We start from the raw sequence: 23,977 nt of genomic DNA on the forward strand, positions 1-23,977 counted from the left end.
GCTTTTATCCGGTAAAAAAGTGTTTTCATTCAATGTGTAAAAGCTATGTTAACAAAAGACATAAAAGAATACTAAGTGTATTAGTGTCATTTAGATTTATGAACTCTTAAGTCTCAGATTAGCTGTTTGTTTTTGTTAGCATCTCAACACCTCTACCCTAATTGTGTTAGTTATAAGCTCATATTTTAAACCATTAAAGTCAATTGTTACCCAACAAAGAGTTTTATTAAACATCTCCATACAACAACTGCCACCCAACTTATTTCGTGGAACGTCATTTTTTTTTATCTTTATTATTCTTAGTTTTTCACATGTAACGAACGGCCTTGTTTTGAGACGGTAAAAATAACTTTATATAAAAAAATCGCGGCGCGATAAATCTGGGTTTATCTCATATTTCGGTATCTGTTTAATGTTTTTTTTTTTCTAATAACCTACTGAGGTGATCGGCATTCTGTGCCTGACACACGCCTTCGACATTTTGGGTGTAGAGGGTGAGAGACTTGTCGCGAACTAAGACTTCATGTATGTCAAGAATTTTACGCTGAGTCATACCGGTTTCCTCATGATGCTTTTCTTCACCTTACGAGCGATTCTTAAAAGGCGCAAATAGAAAAAAAGTCCACATTAGGGGTTCAAACCCACTACCTACAGAATGCCAGTCGTTCGCTCTAGCTACTAGGTCAAGACCGCTGCAAATTAAAAATTTCGGTCCCTGTGGCAGTGCACCTTTAAATTAAGCAGTATTTCCCTGCTGTATTGCGACACTTATTCGTTGAGCGAGAAAAGTACCATCTCTGGGTACACCCGTACTATCTACCAGGCCCCAACTTTAATCTTTAATTAGCTCCTGTGCACATGAATAAGCTAAAGATTACAGTTGAATCTCTTATCATTAGGAGAGTGTCCCGTTTTCCAAACCAAAATTTATTATTATTATTGGTTCTATATTCCATTGTTTAAACGTCTTACCATTTAATTACAAACTCTAAAGCACTTTTGATTTCAAACGCTAACTCGTAATTACTATTTAGACTTGAATAAAGACATTAGGTGTCATTATCGCGTGTTTGTTTAATACAATGCGATTTACTCCAGCGAGCGACGTCTGACAAAAAAGTAGTTCATTGAATCCGCAAAAATGTTGGAGCTTTCTAAGGTGTGCTCTACTGGTGAGCTGTTCATTTATTTTGTGTGGTGTAATTCATTCTTGACTCGCAGTGGTTTTTGTTATTTATTTTTTATTACGAATGTATTTGATTGACAGCTGGGTTTATCTTTTGGATTCGTTTAAGCATATTGGGTTATATTTTGTGACAAATAATAAATATCGGCCAGTGTTCTTTCAATTTAAAATTATGTAGGACCTGCCATAGTATCCGTTTTTGAAATAGGACAAAATAGGGTTAACCTAGACTTTATTTTAATAAAATATTTAAGTACCAAGAACTATTTTTGACGTATTAAGTAATATAAGTTAACATTTGCCGACGAGTGTTGGAGGGTAATTACTAATGGCTAAGCAAAATTCAAAAGGCAGATTTTATGAGTGTGAATACGAATTATTAAATTTTTGGTTAAAAAAATATTTTACAGACTCCATATACAAACTACACCATATGCAGGCTTAGGGTCTGAAAAGGTCTGACAACCTTAAGATAAGCGGTATGGGAGTACGGAGTACCTACTGTAGGCCGTGGCGCGGTAAGGGCGAGCGCGGTCGATGAGCCCGGTGGTAGGGGGCAGCACGGTGCCTGCTACGGGGCGAGGGGAGCCTCTCCCCGCATCGCCCTTCTGCTTGCGCACACGTACGGTCGCGCCGCGCGTTCACTGATGCGTCATACTGCTATCGAAGACGACGCGTGTTCAATCCATTCGGAACGACACTTCCCGCGCGCCATGTGAACTTCTCGTGTCGATCATAATAATTTTTGTGGCGCGACCGCTAATATTCAAATAATTTAATAATTATTCTCAACATAGACAGTGAATTTCGTGATGCTGAATGACATATGTGGCAGTGGTGCATGAGGTTAACGCACGTGCTCGCATCGTTCCTGAAAGTGAGTAATTTTCTTGACTTATTTTAGAGTGTGACTCGACGCTGACGTCTGTCGATCTGTGTATGGTTCGGGCATGTTATTTTAGCAGCATGCATCGGATCACGGCGCGGGGCCGCGGCTCGCCGCCTGGAATGCGGCCTCCGCCCCGCGGCGCGTTGCTGGCGTCGAACGCGCCGCGCGTAGCGTAATAAATAAAGGCGGGGCATGACTGCGTGCGCGCGCACCCTCCCGCGCCCTTCTGTTCTTCGGGTCATTGACTCAGGCCTGTCCACTGCCGCTACCATAACCGTCAGCGCCAACATTGCCGAAGACGACAATTCCCGGAAACGGTACCACGCTCTTGGCCTAGCCGCGCCTCGCTTAACCCTCATTATCTGTCCAATGTCAATGCCGTTGTTTGAATGTAACGGTCGGAACCATTTCATGTAAGAAAGTTCTAAGTGAAACTTATCTTGTCACAGGCAAAGGCTATTGACCTGTGTGTAAACTATATTCAAAATTTAATCTTGTCAAATGTTGCCACAAAAATTTCAATAAATTGTTATTTATTTACTACCTTCACTATAAATATAATAAATAACCCAATGTTTTGGATGTGATAATAGTTTTAATATAGCATACATAGTAACATAGATACGATACAAGCGTAAATAACACTGTTCCACCCGGTTTACTAAACGTTGCATATAATAAAATTCGCACTGGTAGTTTACTATATTACTAGAAGTAGATTCCACCGTTACGACTGAGCGTCCATGCAAGCTCCGTTAGTGCGGCGTTGTTCGTTTTGTGAGATGCTAAAAATAAAGCGTGAACTTCCCGGTTGAATGGCGTTGTCGGCCCGGCGGCCGCGGGGAGTGGCAGGCAGCCATTGCACTCGCCTGGTTTGTTTACAACTCGGGGCCAGGGAGTGGTGCAACGCTCAATGCTCTGTGTATATTAACATTGGGTGCACAATTAAGTGCCCGCTGCGGGTTCAGTCCCTGCGCTCGCGCCATCTGCGCGTTCACTATAAAAATAAACTTGTAGTCATATAGCTAACTTAACCGTACAAAAAACAGCGTCGGCTCGGCTTCGACCGCCAGGTGTATACTACCCTTGATTGCGGTTAAGGTGCGTCTAGTGTTAGGTCAGTTATAGCCACGAGATGGCGTGGCCGAAGACCTTGCGACTTTCGTGCCAATGACCAGATCTCCTCACTGGGCCTCTCGTGATCCAATGAAATCCGCGTTTAATATTGACATTTAGTTATCACTTAATGTTATTATTCTGTTTTTTTTTATTATTATGGTAGGCATTTTAATGTGGTTTTTTGTAACACATGTTACAACAGTGTAATATGAGAATGGCATAGTAAAAAATAATATCTGCATTGCGATGCATTTGATGCCTAATTTCTCTGAAAATAGGTATCAAAAAATGGTAGGCAAGTAGTCGAATTTAGTCAAGAAGAGTCATGTGGTATAAGTGGCGACTGGGGAAAACGCCATCTACGCATTATAGATGCCTTTGAACAGCGTGCGCATTCCGACGGACGAGTCGTTATCAATTCCTCTCATTCACTAATGGCGTCGTATCGGCACTGATAAAATTATTTGTTCGTATATGATGTACCCAAAAATTTGTTACCAAAATTACTACGACATTATTTAAATATTATACGTACATATTTATATGTAGGATAATATTTAAGGACATCCGGTGGTGAAAATCAGTGTTTTCAATTCAATCGCCATACTTGAGTTATTGAGAGGCCAGGTGTGAAATGGGGTGTAACGATATAGATTTTACACGCAAACATACCAATGATTTTGCTTTTCTCTTGAATTTTCCTCTCGCGTATGTTTTTGCGGAGTTCTTTCGATAAGTACAATATTTAGCTTTAGCGAAAGTTTTCGTGTTCTGGAAATTAGTGTAGCTTATGCTGTCTTAAAATAATACAATTAGTCATGGTAATGTTTAAAGATGGGAACATACTGTTTAAACGGTACCGATTGTAACGGTGTTCGTTCCGTTACAGTCGTGTATGTGGGGAATGAGTATGTGTGTCATAACCCCATAATTGTCGAGTTGAAAAATGAAGTCCATTGCTTGAACTTAATTCAATTTAATTGTTTAATAAATACATTCATCAAATAGTCTTTTAAGACAAATGGAATTTTAATAAGTATAAATAAATTCTTTTTAGAGCGTATTTGGAGTCATACATATTTTTTGAGAAATTTAATGTTGTGCGTAATAAAGTCAAATAAGTATTATTTATAAATAATACCAAAAGAAAAAATAAATAGTTTCTTTAGTTAAAATAAAAACGTTTATTAGTAACCTAAGACTTCAAATATACAGTATTTACCTAAATAATATATTAACCTACATAGTTATAATAATAATAATTAAAAAGAATAGTTCGTTTTTCTTAGTGACCTCTTTTTTTCTAATAAAATTTTAACATTTTATAATGGTCGCAAATGAATAATTTCTATTGATTTTGCACATGAATATATCTTTTTTGTTTACATATACATTTGTAATCTACAAAACATTGAATATGAGTACGAGTGATAAATAACTCTTCCAACTCGTATCTAGAGAAAACCTCAATGTTTCAACTTTCACATGACATTTCTGTGCAATATTGGTCTGTAAATAAATCTTTTGTATTCTTTCATTTATAATATATATAACCAGTCAATCAACAACTCAATGAAATCAAGATCTCCATTTTAAAACTAACCTATTCATACATAAACAATAGTAAAATAATTATGGTTACAAAACAATGCTAGCCCATTAGCAAAGAAGATTAAATTTTTAATTGATTTATTTTATAAGACTAAGTAGTCAAATCCTCTGTCCATAACAATGGTTAAACGTGAAGTGGTACGTACGTGACTTGGTATAAAATGTCTCATTTATACTATTCGTTTTATAGCACCGTATCATCACATAATAATCTTATCCATAGATGATATAACTACGAAGAACTTTGAATAAAAACTCTGAGAAAGTACAAGGTTGTCAATGTAAGTCAAGAGTAAGGTGAACGAAGTTGTAAGCAATCAAGGGCGAAAGAGCGAATGTAATTTCGCGCGATTTCTTTTTGCGATTTTGTCTTGCAAAATATAAGTATTTTCTGAGCCCAATAAGACAACATATAATATAGAAAGCGAATTAAGATTACGAAAAATGTATTTAACCTTTGGTTTTCCAAGGATAACAGGATAAAAAATCGTTGCCAAACCATTTCATACCAATGAGTGGTCAATCAATAAGTGATAGAAATAAAAATCAAGATTGATTGGTTCAACTATTGAATGATATCAAATAAAAATGAATTCAACAGAGATTTGCTATCGAAATATATTCTTTAACAGTAGGTTTTGCAGTTAGATGATATTAATTTCTAGCTACCTTGTGTAATCTGATTCAACTAGTCTCTAGTAGATAATTAAAAACTGCGGAATTGTAGAAATAATTAAATAGCCATAGTCTTTAATGCGTCGTCTACTTCATATTGTGATTATAGGTTATGTTAGTAATGAATGATGGAGAAGTGTTCACACGGAGTCTAATCGTGTTCCAATTGTCACGGTCTTTAACACATTGTTGTTTATATAACCGGTTTATATTGTGGTTGAAATCAACTATTAAACAGAAGCGTAAATATCGAAAACATTGAGAGAAACACGAGAATAGTATGCATTTTAATGATGCGGATGTGAGGTCCTCAAAAAACTCACCAAGCCACGCTACACTTCCGCTGCGAGCATTAGAGCGATGCTGCACGCAATAGGGTACATCTTGCAATGATCTATTTCATGTAGAAAATTTTACCTTGACTCGTCACTGGCCACAAGCATCAGTTTGTAAGATTCGTAATGAGATTACCAATACAACGTGACAATGTGCCGGTAGAATGCTTGCTAGCTACCCATTGTGTGTGTACCCACGTTTGATCTTGTGAAAGTAATACCTAACTCGAAAATATCGTGATAATGTTTCGTAGAATAATTCTAGAACAAATTTGTGGGATTGGGCACTATAAACTTTTTGCCGTAAAAACTATATAGAGCATCTGTTTAAAACCGGTCCGGGACCCAGGTAGTCGTTCACTTCACATCATCCCTTAAATCCACAAAAAAACTTCTTGAATTTGTGCAATAATTCTATAAGCAGTGTTAGCGCGAGATCCAGTAAAAAATAAAAGGTCTAATCTACTTTTAATTATTTGTAATTATATTATATTTGGTTATGATACAATACGATAACTGTATGTATTTGACCTTTTAATTACAGCTTTGAAGCCCCTAGTGTAAATGAAGTAACTTTCAAAATGTGCACGGTCAAAACTTTTACCTCGAAGGCTCTTAGCAAGCAAAAGCTGTTTGATAGTTGCAGAATCATATGGTCCAAATATTCTATACATTATATTCGCAGGCTAATACCTAATGTTTACTCGTTTCAGATCCGATGACAATGGGGTACTATAGCAAGGATTTTGGGCATATGATGGCACCCTGTTTGAGTTATAGGGATTTGAGGTAAGAACTTGAAGTTTACTAGGACTTGTAAGCTTTGGTTATAAGTTTTAATACAAATATATACTTAAATTTTATAGATTTACATGTTAACTAGATTTGAAACTATAAAAATAACGTTTTTTACCTACGCTAAACGTTATTTTTATGCTGTTTATTGGATATTAAGAACGAAATATCTGTTTCCTTAGAGATGTTTTTTGCGTTGTTAAAACTGCGAATAATAACGCTTGTACGTTGGCGTCCGCTGCTGTTTATAATCTTTGGGAGATTGCCAACGTGCCTATTTGCCCGAGGCTCGGTAACTGCGTCTGAACCGCGTAGCAACGCAATTTTTAAACAATACATTAACATCTACGATTTATAGATAACAAATATTTGGTTTTAACAAAAATACCTAGACGAAGTTTGGCTTTTTTAAAGTTTCTTTTTAAATTTCACATACATTAAAAATATTGGTGTAATATTAATCTTTTATTTAAATTTATCTCATCAACTTATCTAAAAATACTGTAGAACTTCGGCAATCATATCTCCTTGTTTGGCTTTATAATGGTTGGGATTTATTAGAGATATAAGAAAATAAATATTAACTTTCTATTTAAGTGGTAGTTTGATTAAGTAAGTGGTAGTAAGTTAGACAAATGATATGGACAAAGCTCCGTTGTGGTTAAAAACACTTAATAATATGACGACGTAAATAATGCTCCCAAATTTTAACCAATATTGGCTAGAGTGAAAATATCAATGAGTAGTCTGCTCCATTAGGTTATGGTGATTCAATTTTAAATGGGATGTATTGTTGATGTAACGGGTAGAAATAATAAATATATTGGATTATAAATCTTTAGGCACAAAATTAAATAAATTAATTAAATTCCGTTTAAATTTCAATTATTACAAAAGCTTAGATTTGCTTCCTTCAGTACCGTTAATTGGAACCCCTTCACGGATAAAGGTCTCCTCCAGATTTTTCCAAATATCTCTATTCCATGTCTTTCTTTCTCCATTCGCTTTACACTAACGCTCTCTTCGTATATACCCGTTGGTCCTTTCCATATATTTCACAAACCTTTATAACAAAATCGTATAGTGATCTTAAATGGAATATTGTCTTATAAAGCTTGCCATAAATTTGTGTTGATGTCTGTTTATTTTTAACTTAACAATTCAATGAACGATACCCAATGTAAAAATAATTATGTGTTATTTCGGAGATAATATTGCCCGTTCATGCGCGTTTTCATTATCAAAGTCGTCGCATGGAGGTCAACCTTCGCTCAATGCGTAATAGATAACTACAATCTACCAAAACACGGACAAGGTTAACATATGTAACGCTTGAAAGAAAGTGCATCTGTATGTTTAACGAATTGATTGCGCTAATTAGATTGTTGTTTTTAAATACATCAATAAAAGTGTGCGCAAGTGTAATATATTTTATCAAATAATTAATGTATACATATACTGTAATCGATTTGATTCGTATATGTTAAACCCCATTAAAAACATACAATGTGACCTTTTATAACCGATGACAGGCGCGTCGCCTTCAATGTAGTTGAAGGAAAAACAAGACGAGGCGTTGAACTCCAATGCACCATCCGTTAACTTTATCCGAGGTCAGGGCGCTATATTGTAGCTATACCTAACTGCGTTTAATACCTAGGATTAGGTGGTAATGAACTTGAACTGTTGTTCACAACAAGCGTTGTATTGTTATTGAATTTTCATGTAAACGATTAGATTTAAAATTAAAAGTAGCTTAGTACTATTAGTAATATCATGTTTTAATATGTTAACAATGGTTTTATTAAAATAATCGAATAGCGGCAAAGAGTTGGTATCAAATTCCCAATGTTCGCAACGCGCAAGCGTCAGCCGATCGATTTCTAAATAACTTAGCTTTTCAATAAGAGGGAAGAATATGGGATCAATTGAGTCTTATCATAATTATAATTTTTTATTAAGTATTATCAGTTAATCTGTACTTGTTGTCATAGAAATCTTAACGTTGTTACAACAATACTTGATACGCAAAATCAATACAATAGGCCAAATCAAAGCTATCACGTGAACAATTCACCATTATACATTGAAGGTTTCAATAATGTAGACGAATATCATATGATTGAATAGTTAAGGTCTCATACATTATAATTATTATACAAAATTAACTATGGGAGAGATACATAACATTTGACATTTGATTCAGAATTCTTGTTAGATTTTTTTTTCTGTCATGCAAATGTTTGACAAATACTGTTTAGCGGTTCACTAATAATTGTTGTTCAAGTAAATGTTTGTCTTAATAATATAATTTCTGCTACAGGTATCCGGCAGGCCAGCATCTCAGGAGCACGAGATTTAAGCTCTCCGGGTGAAAATCGGTAAGTTTCAATAATTTTTCGCTATGCGATATAAACGCGACTTAATCTAAGCTGAGCGATTAGTTAAGAAACATAAAATAAAAAGAACGTGTGTAACCTTTATTTTCATTGTTTCAGATAGTATGCTGCTGCAAGAAAATTGATTAAAAGCTCCGCAGTTCAGCATCCTCCATCCTCCATTTTTCCTGCAGCCTCCAGCTATAGCCAGGTAATTAAAATTTGATTTCTTATTAATTTATATATTTGAAGTATTTTAGTTTGCGTTGCTACTGTGTTATATTGAGCGAATGCTGCTGTTGCAATTGTTATATGTTAATCTAAGTGTTAACTATCCAATTTTCGAAAAATGTAAATTCTTGATTTGTGATAGATAATTACCACTTAGATACCCCTAGCTCTGCGATCGAAGCTGAGCGTTTAAAAGGAGTATTGAATAGATTTCGTAAAACATTTTGGCAGCTGCTGGATGGCGAGCAGACAAGACCGTTGGTGACGCCAGCTAACAACAGTGCACAAATACAGGTAGGTCGAAATATTAAAAATGGAGAAGTTTGAAATTGATTTCTACGAGGTTATTGTTTGAATTTTTGACGATGTAATTGCGATACAGTCACTCACTATCGATTTAATGTTGAATAAAATATATATATGGTTACCACATACATCAAGGTGAATTTTGAACTGATTTACAAAGGAAGTTTGGTGTTATATGTATGAATTGAAAAACCAAATTTCTCCATTTTGTATCCTCCAATAAGGCATTTATTTGTTGGTTTTTAGGTACACATTTTTTTATTATACCTGCTATGCGTTTTGTATTTGTAATTATTTTGCATTGACTTAATGTATATTATATTGACTCGTTTAAAATGTATCCGAAATAGATTATAATTTATGTTAATGATTTCGTAATCGTGTTAATAATTTGTGTATAATGTGTAATAATTCATATCTATTTTGTATTGGTTCATGTTAGCTTGTAACGTAATCCATTATTATTATTTACAAACTTCAGTAAGATTACTACGTATTATCGAGCCAGATAATTGTGGAATAATGTCAACTATTAAACAATTTTATACCCAAAATCTATCGAGATGTAAATCATATATAAAAATTTATTTATCAAGCTTTAGCTAAGTTCGAAGACATGTGGATCGCTTTTTGTACTCAATCACCATCAATAGATAAATGTATAGGTAACGACTATATTCGTCTATCATCTTTGACAAAATGTTCAGGCTTTGTTGACATGAAAAAATTTTTACAAAGCACGAGACATGCCTGACAGCGTTCTATAAACAACAGTTGTTATTTTTGTATGACAAGGTGAGCATTGCTACGTATTCGCAACTAAAAAACGATAACAAAAGTACATTAACTTTTGAATAGTTCAAATTACGGACAAAATTCCATACGTATAATACTTCATAAGATTATCGAAAGATTTATGCTAAAGGGAACTTTATTTAGGAGTTGAGAATATAAAACAAAAGACGAAACAATGGCATTTGTCGTTTGATTGTGATTGGTGAAACGGAAATACGAGTGTCTACGATTCGACTAGAGATGTTTTTCGTTTAACTTTGTTACTATTCTTATTCTGTATCTACAAGGGTTCTGAATATTCCGATTAACGTGTAAAAACATGACTTCATTTATTAAATAGTATTCAATAGGTGTCAGAAAGCAATATTTAATTATGACTGAGTTACATAGTTATCACAGAACATAGTTTAATAAATAAGAGCTTATCAATATTTCGTTTGATACCTTAAAACCTCTATCTAAACAAAGTCTTACGGTGTATATTATATGGAAATATATGCATAGGTATTAGCTGAGCAATAAGTTAAAATATTTCGTTTTCCAATGCTAACTTATTAATCGAATTTATATACTTATGAACGTAAATATTACAAAAAAACTTACAATCAAATTTCCATTTACTAATAGTTCCCAAATTTAGGGGCTAGTAGACCGAGAAGAACTGGCATTCGCTAAGTTTTTGTCTTACAAAGAAATTGGAAGAAACTGACACTGCCCTTATCTTTTTTAATCTAAAAAATATATGTTAAAATCTGTTATAACGTCATCGAAGGGACTACTTATATTTGGTCGAAAAAAACCAATAGTCGTAACAGCCGATGACGTTGTTATTAAGTATTTATAACAATAAAATTTAGGCAGGACCTTTGATTTTGGTCAATATAACCGGTATATTGTTTAAACGATGTCGTCGTAAACGGTTTTGACTGTATTTAAAATTGAAATAGTTAAATAATCTTCTTATATGAAGTAGTAGGAATAAGTACATATTTTTGTATAGTTAAGGTGTTATTATTAGTATATATATAAGTTGTTACATCGTATATACATATGTCGTCCACATAAACATTATTACTTTATTTGAACATCAACAATTTTTCTAAAAGCCTTCCTAGAAGCTATTGTAAGAATTCAAATCAATTTTCCATCCGCATCGCCACAAAAGACATGTGATTTTTCAATCTACTACACATACAATGTAACAACTACTATATATGTATATATAAGTTATAAATAATAATATTATATGTATAACACCTTAACTATAGATTTAGGGATTTTAGTATAATACATAGTAGTGATGATGAATGAATTCAAGGCATGAAGTAAACTATAACCTTTTAAATCATAAATCTATCTCCCAATTAATTCCTCTTTAAGTCTAAAAATCCATTAAAAACCTACAATCTTTGTATCCAGTACATAAAAAATCATACAATCATTTCATCAATATCGAAATACTTATTCGTTGAGCGAGGAAAGCACAAGCTCGGGGGTCACCAGTACTATCTAACAGGCGCCGACTTAAATCTTTAATTAGCGTCGGTGTCTCTACTCCAAAGGGAACAAAACCAACGTTGGCGGAAAGACTATTTGAGCCGTTTCATCGATATTGATTTTTATTAACAGTTGTTACGTTTTGTCGAGACGCCATTTCCCGTACTAAGGATACATACCCGTCTTGTGGGTGACTTGCCTATTCATGCGTAGTATATATTTATACTATATATATTAATTGTTTTAACAAATAAATCCTTTATTGCAAAATAATGTTTATTTAATCGCGATAATCAAATCTAGTTCGGTACCATACAGTTAAACCTGGATAAGGATAATTTCGTGTATGTTTTTCAAGTTCATAATTAAAATTTGTGAAGCGTCTCAAATGCCTTTAAACAACTGCTTTTTATGAACTCACTGTGAAAAGCTTGAAAACAAATCACGTTTGGACTTTTCAATAGAATGAGTTTCTCGAACTATAGATAACAACAAAACAATAACAAACGCACATTTGGTTTGAATTAAATAAGGGAATTGAAATTTAGGCATGTGTTATAAATAAAAAATCTTAAACGCGTTCAAGTGTCGCTTATAGAGGTATAGGTGATATCAATCTATCTCTTTCAGAGGTTAACGTGTGACAAATGACTGTCGCTTATACAGGTTTTATATTTCTCATTCATAGAGTATTTACGAGGTCAAAATGGTGGGACCTGGTAAATACTCCAATTAATAGATATTTTTCGGCCCAGCTCTTACTTATCTAGGTTTGACTGTATATAATTTATGTCTCAAAATTGTTGATAAACGTAAAAATATTAAGATTTTTTTATATATGTCATATATTTGTATTGTAACTTTAACATTTATTCAATTATGAGAATCATCAATAGCTGTTTACGCTTTTACGTAGGTATTTTCATCAACATGGCGTTTTGATTTCATTATTTACTTCGTTAACACAGCGGAAAGGTTTTGACAGCTTGAGCCCCTTTATGCGTTGACAGGATTTACACGTCGAAACCTGAAATATGCAAACGAGAATACGGGAAATTTAAATTCCATGTTATTTACAATATTCATGGGATTGGATAGTTCTACATTTATATAATTTGAGGGATGTGTCTGCAAACCCTTATCTAAAACTATCTAAAAAATGAAAATATGCATTTATAAACGAAGATATTAAAGGATTATTTAAATTACTATTAGATCATTAATTTAATTTAGGCTTAAAATAATTTATGCCTCTTACAAATTATTAACACTAAAAGGTTTCTTAGAATTCAAAGCCTTAGACGTAATTGAAAAATTTAAACGTTATTTGTATTATATTAGGTGGCAACTTGCATTTTAAAACAGACAAGAGACTTATGGCGTTAATGTAATAAAATATATATGAACTAATAGCATGGTGTTAATGTGCTAATAGAATTAAAAGTCGTGGCAGCGTTAAGCTACATATAAACTCTTCCGAAATTGCGTACAAGGACAGTTAAATTTTAAGCTATGTTAATTCAAATGAAATATAATTTAATACACAGAGACGTTCATTAAGAGGTCACAGTTACTTAAGTAAACAAAAGAAAAACCAGTGGCTTGTTGTAAGTGGGCCTCAGATTGATGTATCTGTTTCGTGATTATTTTTTTATTAGCCAATCAGCCTTCTGTACCTAACACACTGCGTCGACCTTTTTTATGTCCAAACTATGCCGGTTTCCTCACGATATTTCCCTTCAAGTTGAAGCAAATGTTGGTAGTGCATAGACCGAAAGATCATTGGTGCACAGCCGGGGATCAAAACTCTCACGCGGGATGAGAGTCGCAGGCTGGAACCGCTAGGCCAACGAACAATAGATACAATCGGAGTAAAAATGTCACACCGTTGTTAAGTATAAAATAATAAATGTTTGTTAGTATAGTTTATAAAAATGTGTTAGTTCTTCATATGCGTTAGAGATTTTGGGACAATTTTATTATAAATAAAAGTTATTCCCAGCTATAACAAAGCTCCGTAACAACACAGTAAAAGAGTATTGCTAAAATGGTATATATGTCGCGCAGCCAACTTAATCGGCCTGAACGATGTTCATCATGTTCTCACACATCACAACTCTAGCGGGTTTTTTTAATATGTTACGTTTTTATTGAATTTTAATTTAAATATTCGTTACATTTTAAATGAACTTGTAAGGTACTTAACACTGAACATATTCGTTATTCTTTGATATTTTCAATCACTTTATTATTCCAAATTACATTAATTCATGCTGGGTACCTGGGTGCTAGGTACAATATATTTAAGTCCCATTTTGTCGATTAATTCATGTCATATGAGTAGCTTTAAGAAACGCGTGTAATATTTACTTTGCCTCATGAAAACAACTTTCCCTATCCATATTAATATATGCCTTCTATTTCTGTGACCATACAACATTTTGCTCTGTACAGAACAAAATATTTTGTCTACAGTGTGTCTTGGGACACATAGGTCTCTTCTAGCTCTCTCCATTTATATATATCCCGGGCAACTCTAGATCATACAATATCCCCTGTGGTTTTCCTCCTTACCCCTTTGACCGTGGCTGCGATACAGTAGGGGATTCTTGTCACTTCCTGAAGACTTGCTCATGTCATGTCCTGCAAATTACCGTAACGTAATGCATAACGTAGATGAAAGTAAAGCCGGTTAAAACGTGTATCAAAATATTTGCTTTGAAGCACTAACAAATCAAGATTCCTAAGTCGACAATGAATGGCAATGCAGTGGCGTCTAACCCGGCGCTAACTCGCGTCAGATTAATATTAATAGCGATTACATTATTAAATTAGTTTTACTATAAATTGTACTTTCGTATGTTTAAATCGTACTCGTAATCGTGTCGTAAAAGCACTAAAATGTATTGTAGTGCTTTTACGACAAGCACACTTTGATAATCTATTAAAGTTGTATGTCCTGAGAGATGTTTTAAACAGAACAGTAAGAAAATAATACCGGTTAAAAATTAAATTACTGAGAATTTATAAAAGCACTACACATATATGGCTTATTTCAGTCTAGCTGTCATTGTTAATGATGATTGAGGCGGATAAAAGTTAAACGCAGACGTGGAGTCTAGGGGGATCGTTTAAAAATAGCGGGGGTAACTAATATGCTTGCATGGCAGACATAGGACACATGATGAAATGTTTTATTCCGATCTAAATTTACCGACGAGTCTTGAACTATCATTCCCGTATATCAAAATCCAATACGTTATTGACAAACGGCAGTCTTATTTAGTGCTAACTCTTAGGATTAGAGTTCGACTTTGAGGTACTATCATTAAGCAAATGGAGTTAACAGTTATTAATAATGATTGGTATTAACTAATTCATTGCTTAATTCATTGCCGATAAGCCAAATGCGCAATAAAGTCATTAACGCTTTAGGCAGCCCATACATCAACAATAATATTGCACAATATAGTTGATTGTACAATACTATTAGCAGTGTAGGGATGATATTGCAAAATTGCGCAATTATTCTTTTTTTTTCTCAACAAAATCATGGCTGCAGCCATAACTTCGTCGTCAGAAATGTTTCTCTCATGAAAATATTGACGTGAATGGTTTGTCAATCTTATTGCTAAATTTTTGAACGTTTGGATTCACAGAGGGTATCAATTAAAATATTGTGCAAAATTATTGTAGATGTATGAACGCCTTATTGAATTAGTAGAATCGAAGCTTAAATGGAAGCAACGCTTAACTGAATATCAAACAGTTTCGTCGAATAATACATGATTGAAACTACGTTGCAATAAAAGATTTACATGTCTCAGCCTTGTTTTGCAGCTGCATTTGCGGAAATGACATTTAATAATAAATACCTATATTTGCGTATAAACTTGTTCCATATAAGTCAACCTACAGTTGCAGTTGGCTTAATTATAAGTTGCACTTTTACATAGAATAGATAACAAGTGCCATGTTGACTAAATTTACTATGAGACAGCACTGTGCAACAGACTCCTTCTCTCACTAGGTATATATTAATGACACCAATAGTTGTACCAGTTTGGTGACTTCGGGGTTGGTTAATAAATTTTTCGTGTCTTTGAAAATTTATGAAGCGTAACGCTTACGGTAAAGGTTACCAGTCAAATAAGTGATGTTTATAGAAACGCGAGATATCTGGCGCTCTTGCTTACCTCTGCAGACTATTAGCCCAGAAGGAAACATTAAGAATATTACTTTTTTTATGTTAAATTGAGTAAATATGTTAACTTGTGTTTTAAATCTTTCTCTCTTTCAAATTAGTCCAAGCACGCTTCATAAATTTCAAGTAAAATGTCAGACAAAAATATTTTTATTAAAACTATGAAAGCGTCTTCAAATTCAGTTGAACAATATTGGGACCTAATAATTAGGCATTAATCTTATTTCGAATTAGGGTCCTTAAAGAAAAAAGCGTACCGGTTCATAAAAGGCCGGAAACGCACTTGCTAGACTTCTGGCAATATGAGTGTCCGGCCCTTTTTAATCCTATTACATAACAAAGTCGGGTTTGTTCGAATACTTATAACTCAAAAACGGCTGGACCGATTGTCATGGTTTTTGATTTGTTGTATTTATTTCCGCCCCGAATAGCACTAATAAAATTTACGAAAAAATAAAGACCTAAACAAGAATTACCAATACTAAATATTCGTGGGTTTCGTAACTGTCAAACCTTTAATGTTCTTCCTGTCGATACGGCAATCGCTCCCTTCAAATTAAATTACGTATTTACATAAAGCTTTCGAATTTACAAGTTACCTCAGCAATATATGTAGAATTATGTCAGTGATGACAAAGGATTGACATATGGTTGCCAAATATGTATGAGTGCAGAATATTATTTTGTATAAAATATACAACAAAACAAGGCACATTGTAACGTTGAGTTTTTCCAATTCGGTGGTGAACTTAATATGTATTTTGTATTACTTTCATAAAATCATAAATAAAGTTCATCTAATCGGTAACAAGACATTAGTTGTTAGGCGGTACGTTCGCCTAGTATTAAAAAATTATGCCGATATATTACATATGGTATATAGCATTCTTATAAGTTTCTTTTCCAAACCCTGTGAAAAGCTACTTTTTAAGACTTAAAGGAAATACTTCCATATTGTAATGTATGCAAGTAAATATTATTTTAAATAAAATCTTTCCTCACAAAGAAGAAGTTAAGTGAATTATACAGATGCAATATAGTCCGTGTTCAAAAAAAGAAATTAAAACTAGACAAGAGAGAAAACTACATAGTACTAGTTAACTAAGTACTACTGTACGTTGTTTTATATACACCGATGCATTAGTATTCGCAAAATTAATACAATATTGTATACAAAATACAATACGTAATAACAAAACATAAATTTCGGTTTATCAACAAAGATATGTGTGTTTATTTTAATATAATTTTAATTGACACAAATGTGTCAATATTATTTATTGATAAACATCACTGTTGACTAGGCTAACAATTATTATTTACGTTCAGAGTTTTATCAAATAATTGGCCTGATGTATTATTGATTTGATTTTGCATTTATCGGAAAATTTAATATTTAACCTTGTTCCATTAACTTAGGGTTTTTTTTTAAATTAGTACGTTGTGCGTTGAAGTAAGCAATGGAAGGGCGTCGAAACGATATTGGCTTAGGGAAGGAAGCCAGTAGACATAGGTACGGATAGGAATAGTGAAAAAAAAAAACAATGGCGCTACAACCATTTTTAGGTCTGGGCCTCAGATTTATGTATCTGTTTCATGATCATTTGTAAATTGAATAGGCAAGTAGGTGATCAGCCTTCTGTGCCTGACGCACGCCGTCGAATTTTTCGGTATAAGACAAGTCGGTTTTCTCACGATGTTTTCCTTCACCGTTCGAGCTAATGTTAAATGCGCACATAGAAAGAAAATCCATTGGTGCACAGCTGGGTATCAAACCTACGAGCTCAGGGATGAGCGCCGCACGCTGAAGCTACTAGGCCAACACTGCTCAAGTGAGTTGTATAAAGCAAGTGTAAAAATGTACACTTTCTTTACATATATGTATGTATAATAAGATGTATGAAGCAATCAGAATAAAGTTTTAACAAATTATTTATTAGTTTAAAGATTATCACTTCGAAGAGCTGTGTTTTTATGACGAAATAAATCAAGAATGAATTAAAAAAAAATCACAATAAAAATCCTTTGAGTAAATAAAATACCTTATGACGCAGTTATTTGATTAATACTGGGGAATGCTAATTAAAGTACCTAGAGGTAGGTAATTGGTTACCGTTTTAAAGACTTCATACTTCATTTACCTGCAAAAGTTTTCCGTATAAAATTAAGTTAGTTTAAAAGTGTACTTGAATGCGTCAGCGTGCGACTCTCAGCCTTGAGATCGTAGGTTCAATTCCAAGTTCTGCACCAATTGACTTTCTTTCTATGTGCGTATTTTACATTCGCTCAAAAGATGAAGGAAAACATAAGGAAACCAGCTTACCTTAGACCTAAAAAGACGGCGTGTGTCAGGCACAAGGGCCTCATCACCAACTTGCCTATTAAATTGACAAATGGCCACAAAACAGATACAGAAAATTGGGGCTAAAAAGGACCTGATTACATATATAATAGTCTTTGCTCGACACAAATGATTATTTCTAATTATTATCGATTCCGTTGCAACCAAATTATAATTATTTATTTTATGATATAAGTTTTATTTAGAATAAATAATACAATAATCTATGTCTTTTACGAAGAGATCAAGTTCATAATACATATTGAGTTATCAAATAAATTATTTATTGTTAATAATCATATCAACAGTGAAATTAGCTAAGAAGTTAAAGGAAGCACAGAGCAGTGAAATCTTTATCGGCGTTGGAAAAAAAAATACCGTCACATTTTTAAGTTACGCACCATCTTTCTCTTGTCCCTACCCACGGTTGATTCGAAGCCATTAATAATGAAATTTTGTAATAATCTTATTAGTAATAAGGTAAAATGAAGTAATTGTATTATTTGTATTCATGTTTATGATAATAAAAGCCTTTTGTTAAACTTTATGTAATTTAACTTTATTTAACCAATTTCTCTAAATTTACATAGAATAGATCATTTTTCGTAAAATAAGGTCATAACAAACTTTCACTTCTTACATGTTTAGTACACACACACATTTTTTCTATTTAACTTAATTCTACAATTTTAATCTCTAAATGAACGACAAAACAATTTATAACGTACGTAGTACAAATACCAACCGTAGTAAACAATCGTAACAATCGCCATCGTGGCTTATTTATTTTATTTGTACTCTTACAACTGATACTCACGAGTCATATACATATTATGATGTGTGAATGTGTGACGTAACTTGTGAAGCGCAGGGGTGATCGGGGTGAAAGTATGCAGTTTGCGGCGCCATCCAGACGACTGATTGTTATTGAATGGTCCGTGATACATCTGTCTCTTTTATATTGGGTATGTGGGAACAGGACTACAGATAATGCTATTTTATAGATGTTGAATAAATTTATGGATACACATAGCAAGATTCTTCCGATTACATCAAGTTATCTAAATTATTTAAGGGGTGAGAAGTTAGAAAAATTGTACCGATTTTTAGCACGAGTTTGACTTAGGAATGCTAACAGTTTTTAGTAACAAAAAGCAGTCCAACGTTTATATTTATTTATATGAATGTTACTGTGAAATGCTGAGATAAAATGATATAAGTGCTTTAGTTAAGACAAAATAGAATTATATTAGTAAATACATACTGTATTCAGCATTTTACTGTAACAGTCATTCTAGTCAGTCTAAGTAAATACACTATGTATTTACCGATCTAATTCTAGTTTGTACTTAACATTCATAGTTGTAACAATTGTTCCATACTATAGTGGAGGTGACCAGTAAGATTGTAATATTATAAGAGTGTAACTAATGACGCTTAGAATGCTTTATTTGCAGTGCTTTTATGGAAACCTCAACTAGAACTAGAAAACTTCGTGCGTTTTACATTAATTAATGTTACAGACTATCTATTTTTTATCATATTTCTTAATGTTACTGGTCGTTCAAGTATTACGTAAGCAGATTTACTCCAATTTATCTACCTTCATCTTGTCAGCAAAAGTAAAAGTTTCTTGTAAGAATCCTCGAAAATGCATTACGTTTTCAGGCATAGACAATGTGTGGGTAATATGTGTAAAAAAGTAAATAATTACTGTTGACGTATCAGCAATCAATCTAGAAAATCAAACGTAATACTTGAACGGCCCCAGACAAAAATCTTCGATATTTTATTCTTGTCTCGTATCACTTTGTCTAACCGCATTTATTTTATTTTACTGCGGAGTAACTAGGAAACTGTGTGCGTTATTTTGTCGCTTGTCCTAGCCTGTAATAAACTCGACTATCGGCAACATACGTACCGAACTTTCTAAGAAATACCTTCACTTGTTTACAAATTGGGATTTCTTGATTTATCACGAAGAAGCCTCAATATCGCAAGATATGAATAATATAACTAAACAAATACAACATAATTTCTGGTTCAGCAAAAGACGTCGGTAGAAAATAACAGACTATACGCAAACGCAAAGCGTTCAAATAAGATTTGTGTTTTATGATCTAACACTAGTCTGAAATAAACTTTTTCTAATTAGATTTTTCTTCTTTCCATTTAACGACAACTTTTTCTAACGTCAAAATTTTCACGGTCCCTTGAGTGTCGTTCTATAGAGTTTACACTGTGTGTAATTTTATCATTATAGTATTGTAATTTGGTTGCCTAAAGACGAAAATTTATTGACAATATATAATTTAATAGAAATATGTATTATAATTTGGTAATTTACTATCTGTAAAAATAAATAATTATTTATTCGTTGTAAAACAAATATTTTTAACACCGCACTATATCAAATAGGTATTTTTAGTTTATTTTAGAGATTTAACTTTATTTATTTCATAAAAATGATTATTATTATTCAACAAAAATATTAATCTGTACAAAATGTATTGTGCTAATATCATCTTGTTAAATCTGTTTAAATTGTAAGTAATTTTCATCTTCTGGCCCGACTGATAACCGTCTCACTTATTTATGGAGTCCCATGCTAGATTTACAAAACAATAATTGTTACTCACACATTGTCACACACCTACTTGCATTAAAGTTATCAATATTCCGGATCCTCCTTTTGTTCTGAAAGCCGGGAAGTATAACGTTGTCACTCCTACCTTAAGCATAAACCAACCAGAGCTTTCGGCTTCAACGGGAGCCTGGTCAGCCCTTAGCCACGTTTAGCACAACACCATTCCATACTCCGACTTACTGGAGATTAATTAGTGATCAGTTCCGATACACCGCGAACGCAGTTTTTACTCATTGGATGCACACGCAATCTCGTAGTATTATTAGCACGGACAAGGAATACCCACAAAATAGCTATTTCAACAATACGACAAAGGATTCGAGCCGAGTGTGAGTCTAAGTGCGGAAACTGAGTCTGCTTCTAACCGTTGACCATATATGCGACCTGCCGTCATCAGCCACCGTGGCCTTCTGGTTAGAGACTAAGGGACTGTATACCTTCATACTTTCCATCCTCCACAGGCCAAAGAAGACATGAAGAATTGCTCTCAGCCGTTTGAAAGACATGGGTAGCGAGATGTCCAGTACATCACCAATTCTCACTACCTTGTCTTTCATGCGGAGTGAGCACCTCTCCGCCGAAGATAGTTGATACCCGAAGGTTCCTTTGCTTTTTATATGTGTATATATATATATATATATATATATATATATATATCTTTAACATATGGTGTAACATTTGAGCTTAATTTTAGTTACGTCTAAAGAATGTTTTTAAACTTTGTATGTATGCAATAGGTAAATAAATAATACTATCGTAGTACCTAATTATATACAAATACATCGTTATGTTTTTTGCGGTGGTCTAAAGAGAGGTCTTACGTGACCAATCAACTGTCACTTTTCGCTTTAAAGATGGGAGGTAGCCACTACCCTTTTTTCTGTACACCCACAGTTATAATTAAACAAAACACTACTTGAGTTACGTAGGCAAACTGCAGTCAAGTAATATAGATTTGTTATAGAGAGCTTTGCGTTCGTTTAATTCTAACATATTAACAGTTCAGTGAAGCGATGTGGATTAATAAAACACTGCGAAAACTGTGGGTATATGGCTTAGTCGTAAAGAAGCGTGGCTGTATGTTATACGTGTCTTGCTTGTTACCGTTCTTACTCATTCGTCTGAAGTTTGGTAAATTTATTACAAACTTCGTACCAATTTACCATTTGCAGTTTAACGATAGTATATTGTGCTTATTGTGGTATGAATTTTTGACTGTTGTGATTAATTTAAAGCTAATGTGTATATATTTGTTGTATGTGTACATGTTAATATTTTTTACTTTATTTATAATGAGTAGGTAGGTACAATTTGTCGACCATTTACATATAATTTTAAATTCCTTTTGAGAATCCTTAAAAGATCAAACATTTATTTTTAGCGCAATTCCGTTCATTTCTTTATTAAAGAAGCAATGATGAAAAATGTAATAAGCCAGACCTATGCTAATTAAATTTCAGATTTATCTTGTTTAATCACATACAATTCTCGGATCGCGCACTTTCTACGCAGTGAGTCAATGACAAGGGCATTGACCTGAGGCAAAGGCGAAGGCTGGAATCCTACACGCGGATTTATTAAATTTCCCTACAAGCCATTGCTGTTTTTATTTCGTGCGGTTACTGTATTTGTCGTATAAAGTAGTACTTAAAATGTACATCGGTAGTTGGAACGCGTTGTTCATAAATATTACCTACTATTGTCAGAGGCCTTAGGGTATATACAGCAAATGTGAAGGTATAAATATTATTTATTTCATTTATATTCAAAATTATGTATTTTCAACCACGTCTGCCCTTTAGATTTAGATTACAATGTTATCATGCGTACTCGAGGGAGTGTGATTTGAATTCAAATAAAATCACACAGTTCATATATTAATATTAACTATATTGCAAATTGAATTAATCTTAACAGTATAAACTCATACCACGACTTACTGAAAAGTACTCTTGTAGTGGCCAGTGGCATTCTGTGCACTATTAACTTAACTTTTAACGTAACTTAAAACATATTACCGTAATAGGATTAGCGAATGGGAAGAACATTTAGTATTTTTATTTTATTTTAAGTACCTTATTTTGTCCTGCATATATGACATCCTTTTTAAATACTTTCTATTATTATAGATATTTGTCAATTGTTACATATATATATATATATATTATATTCGGAATTAGTGTTAATTATCTACAGAGCAAGAAGATTAGGTGCGAAGCCGTGGCATCGAAGCCGGTCTGTCATAGATCACAAAGTAACTATCACAGCCAGCTTTGATGAGCACGACTCCACCTTGATACCACACGAACCCATCACGAATTATTTCTCGAGCCTAGCCGGTCAAAGCGTCTGTGAAATGTCTCCGTCTTCATATCACAGCCACTTTGATGTGGTCGGTTTATTGAGACCGATGTCACTATGAATAATCCTACAGTTTCAGCGTGTAGTCAGTGGCCTATTCGCCAAAATGGTTGTGAAATGCGTGTGTCATATCACAGCCACTTTTGACGAGTTGGGCTGCGAGATAGTACATCATTGATAACAAGAGAAGAAACGCTCCAGACTGGTATGCGGTGCGTGTTTCTCACAAAGTGGTTGTTATATGTTATAATCATATCACAGCCAGCTTTGATGAGCGACAAGCGCCATAGATCTAAACCAACGGATATTGGTGATGGAGACGCAGACAAAGAGGTTGTGACATGTTATCAGAATCCACATATCACAGCCAGCTTTGTTGACTTCTCTATCGCCACACTTCGCAGAACTTCAAGAATATTTGTAACACTTTGAAAGCAAAATAAATTGTGTTTATCTCAACTTTTATGAATTTTTATATACGATATTTGTCTAATTTACAGGTCCCAGATGTGGCGATCAAAAGAAGACAGCGTGTAAAAATTTATTGTTAACTGCGAAATATACATATTGGATTTATAAATGAATTTTATTTCATCCAACCAGGCGC

General features: G+C 33.7%; 1 long non-coding RNA gene across 1 annotated transcript; it reads left to right on the plus strand.

Annotated features, from left to right (window-relative positions):
* Positions 1-1,828: 1,828 nt before the first annotated feature.
* LOC123718672 lies at positions 1,829-23,946 on the plus strand. Its single transcript, XR_006755049.1, has 6 exons — positions 1,829-2,063; positions 6,529-6,604; positions 8,934-8,991; positions 9,109-9,199; positions 9,451-9,513; positions 23,871-23,946. It is a non-coding gene; the product is annotated as an uncharacterized LOC123718672 (long non-coding RNA).
* Positions 23,947-23,977: the final 31 nt, after the last annotated feature.

Source organism: Pieris brassicae, chromosome Z, assembly GCF_905147105.1.
Source record: "Pieris brassicae chromosome Z, ilPieBrab1.1, whole genome shotgun sequence".
In the NCBI taxonomy this organism is placed as follows: domain Eukaryota; kingdom Metazoa; phylum Arthropoda; class Insecta; order Lepidoptera; family Pieridae; genus Pieris; species Pieris brassicae.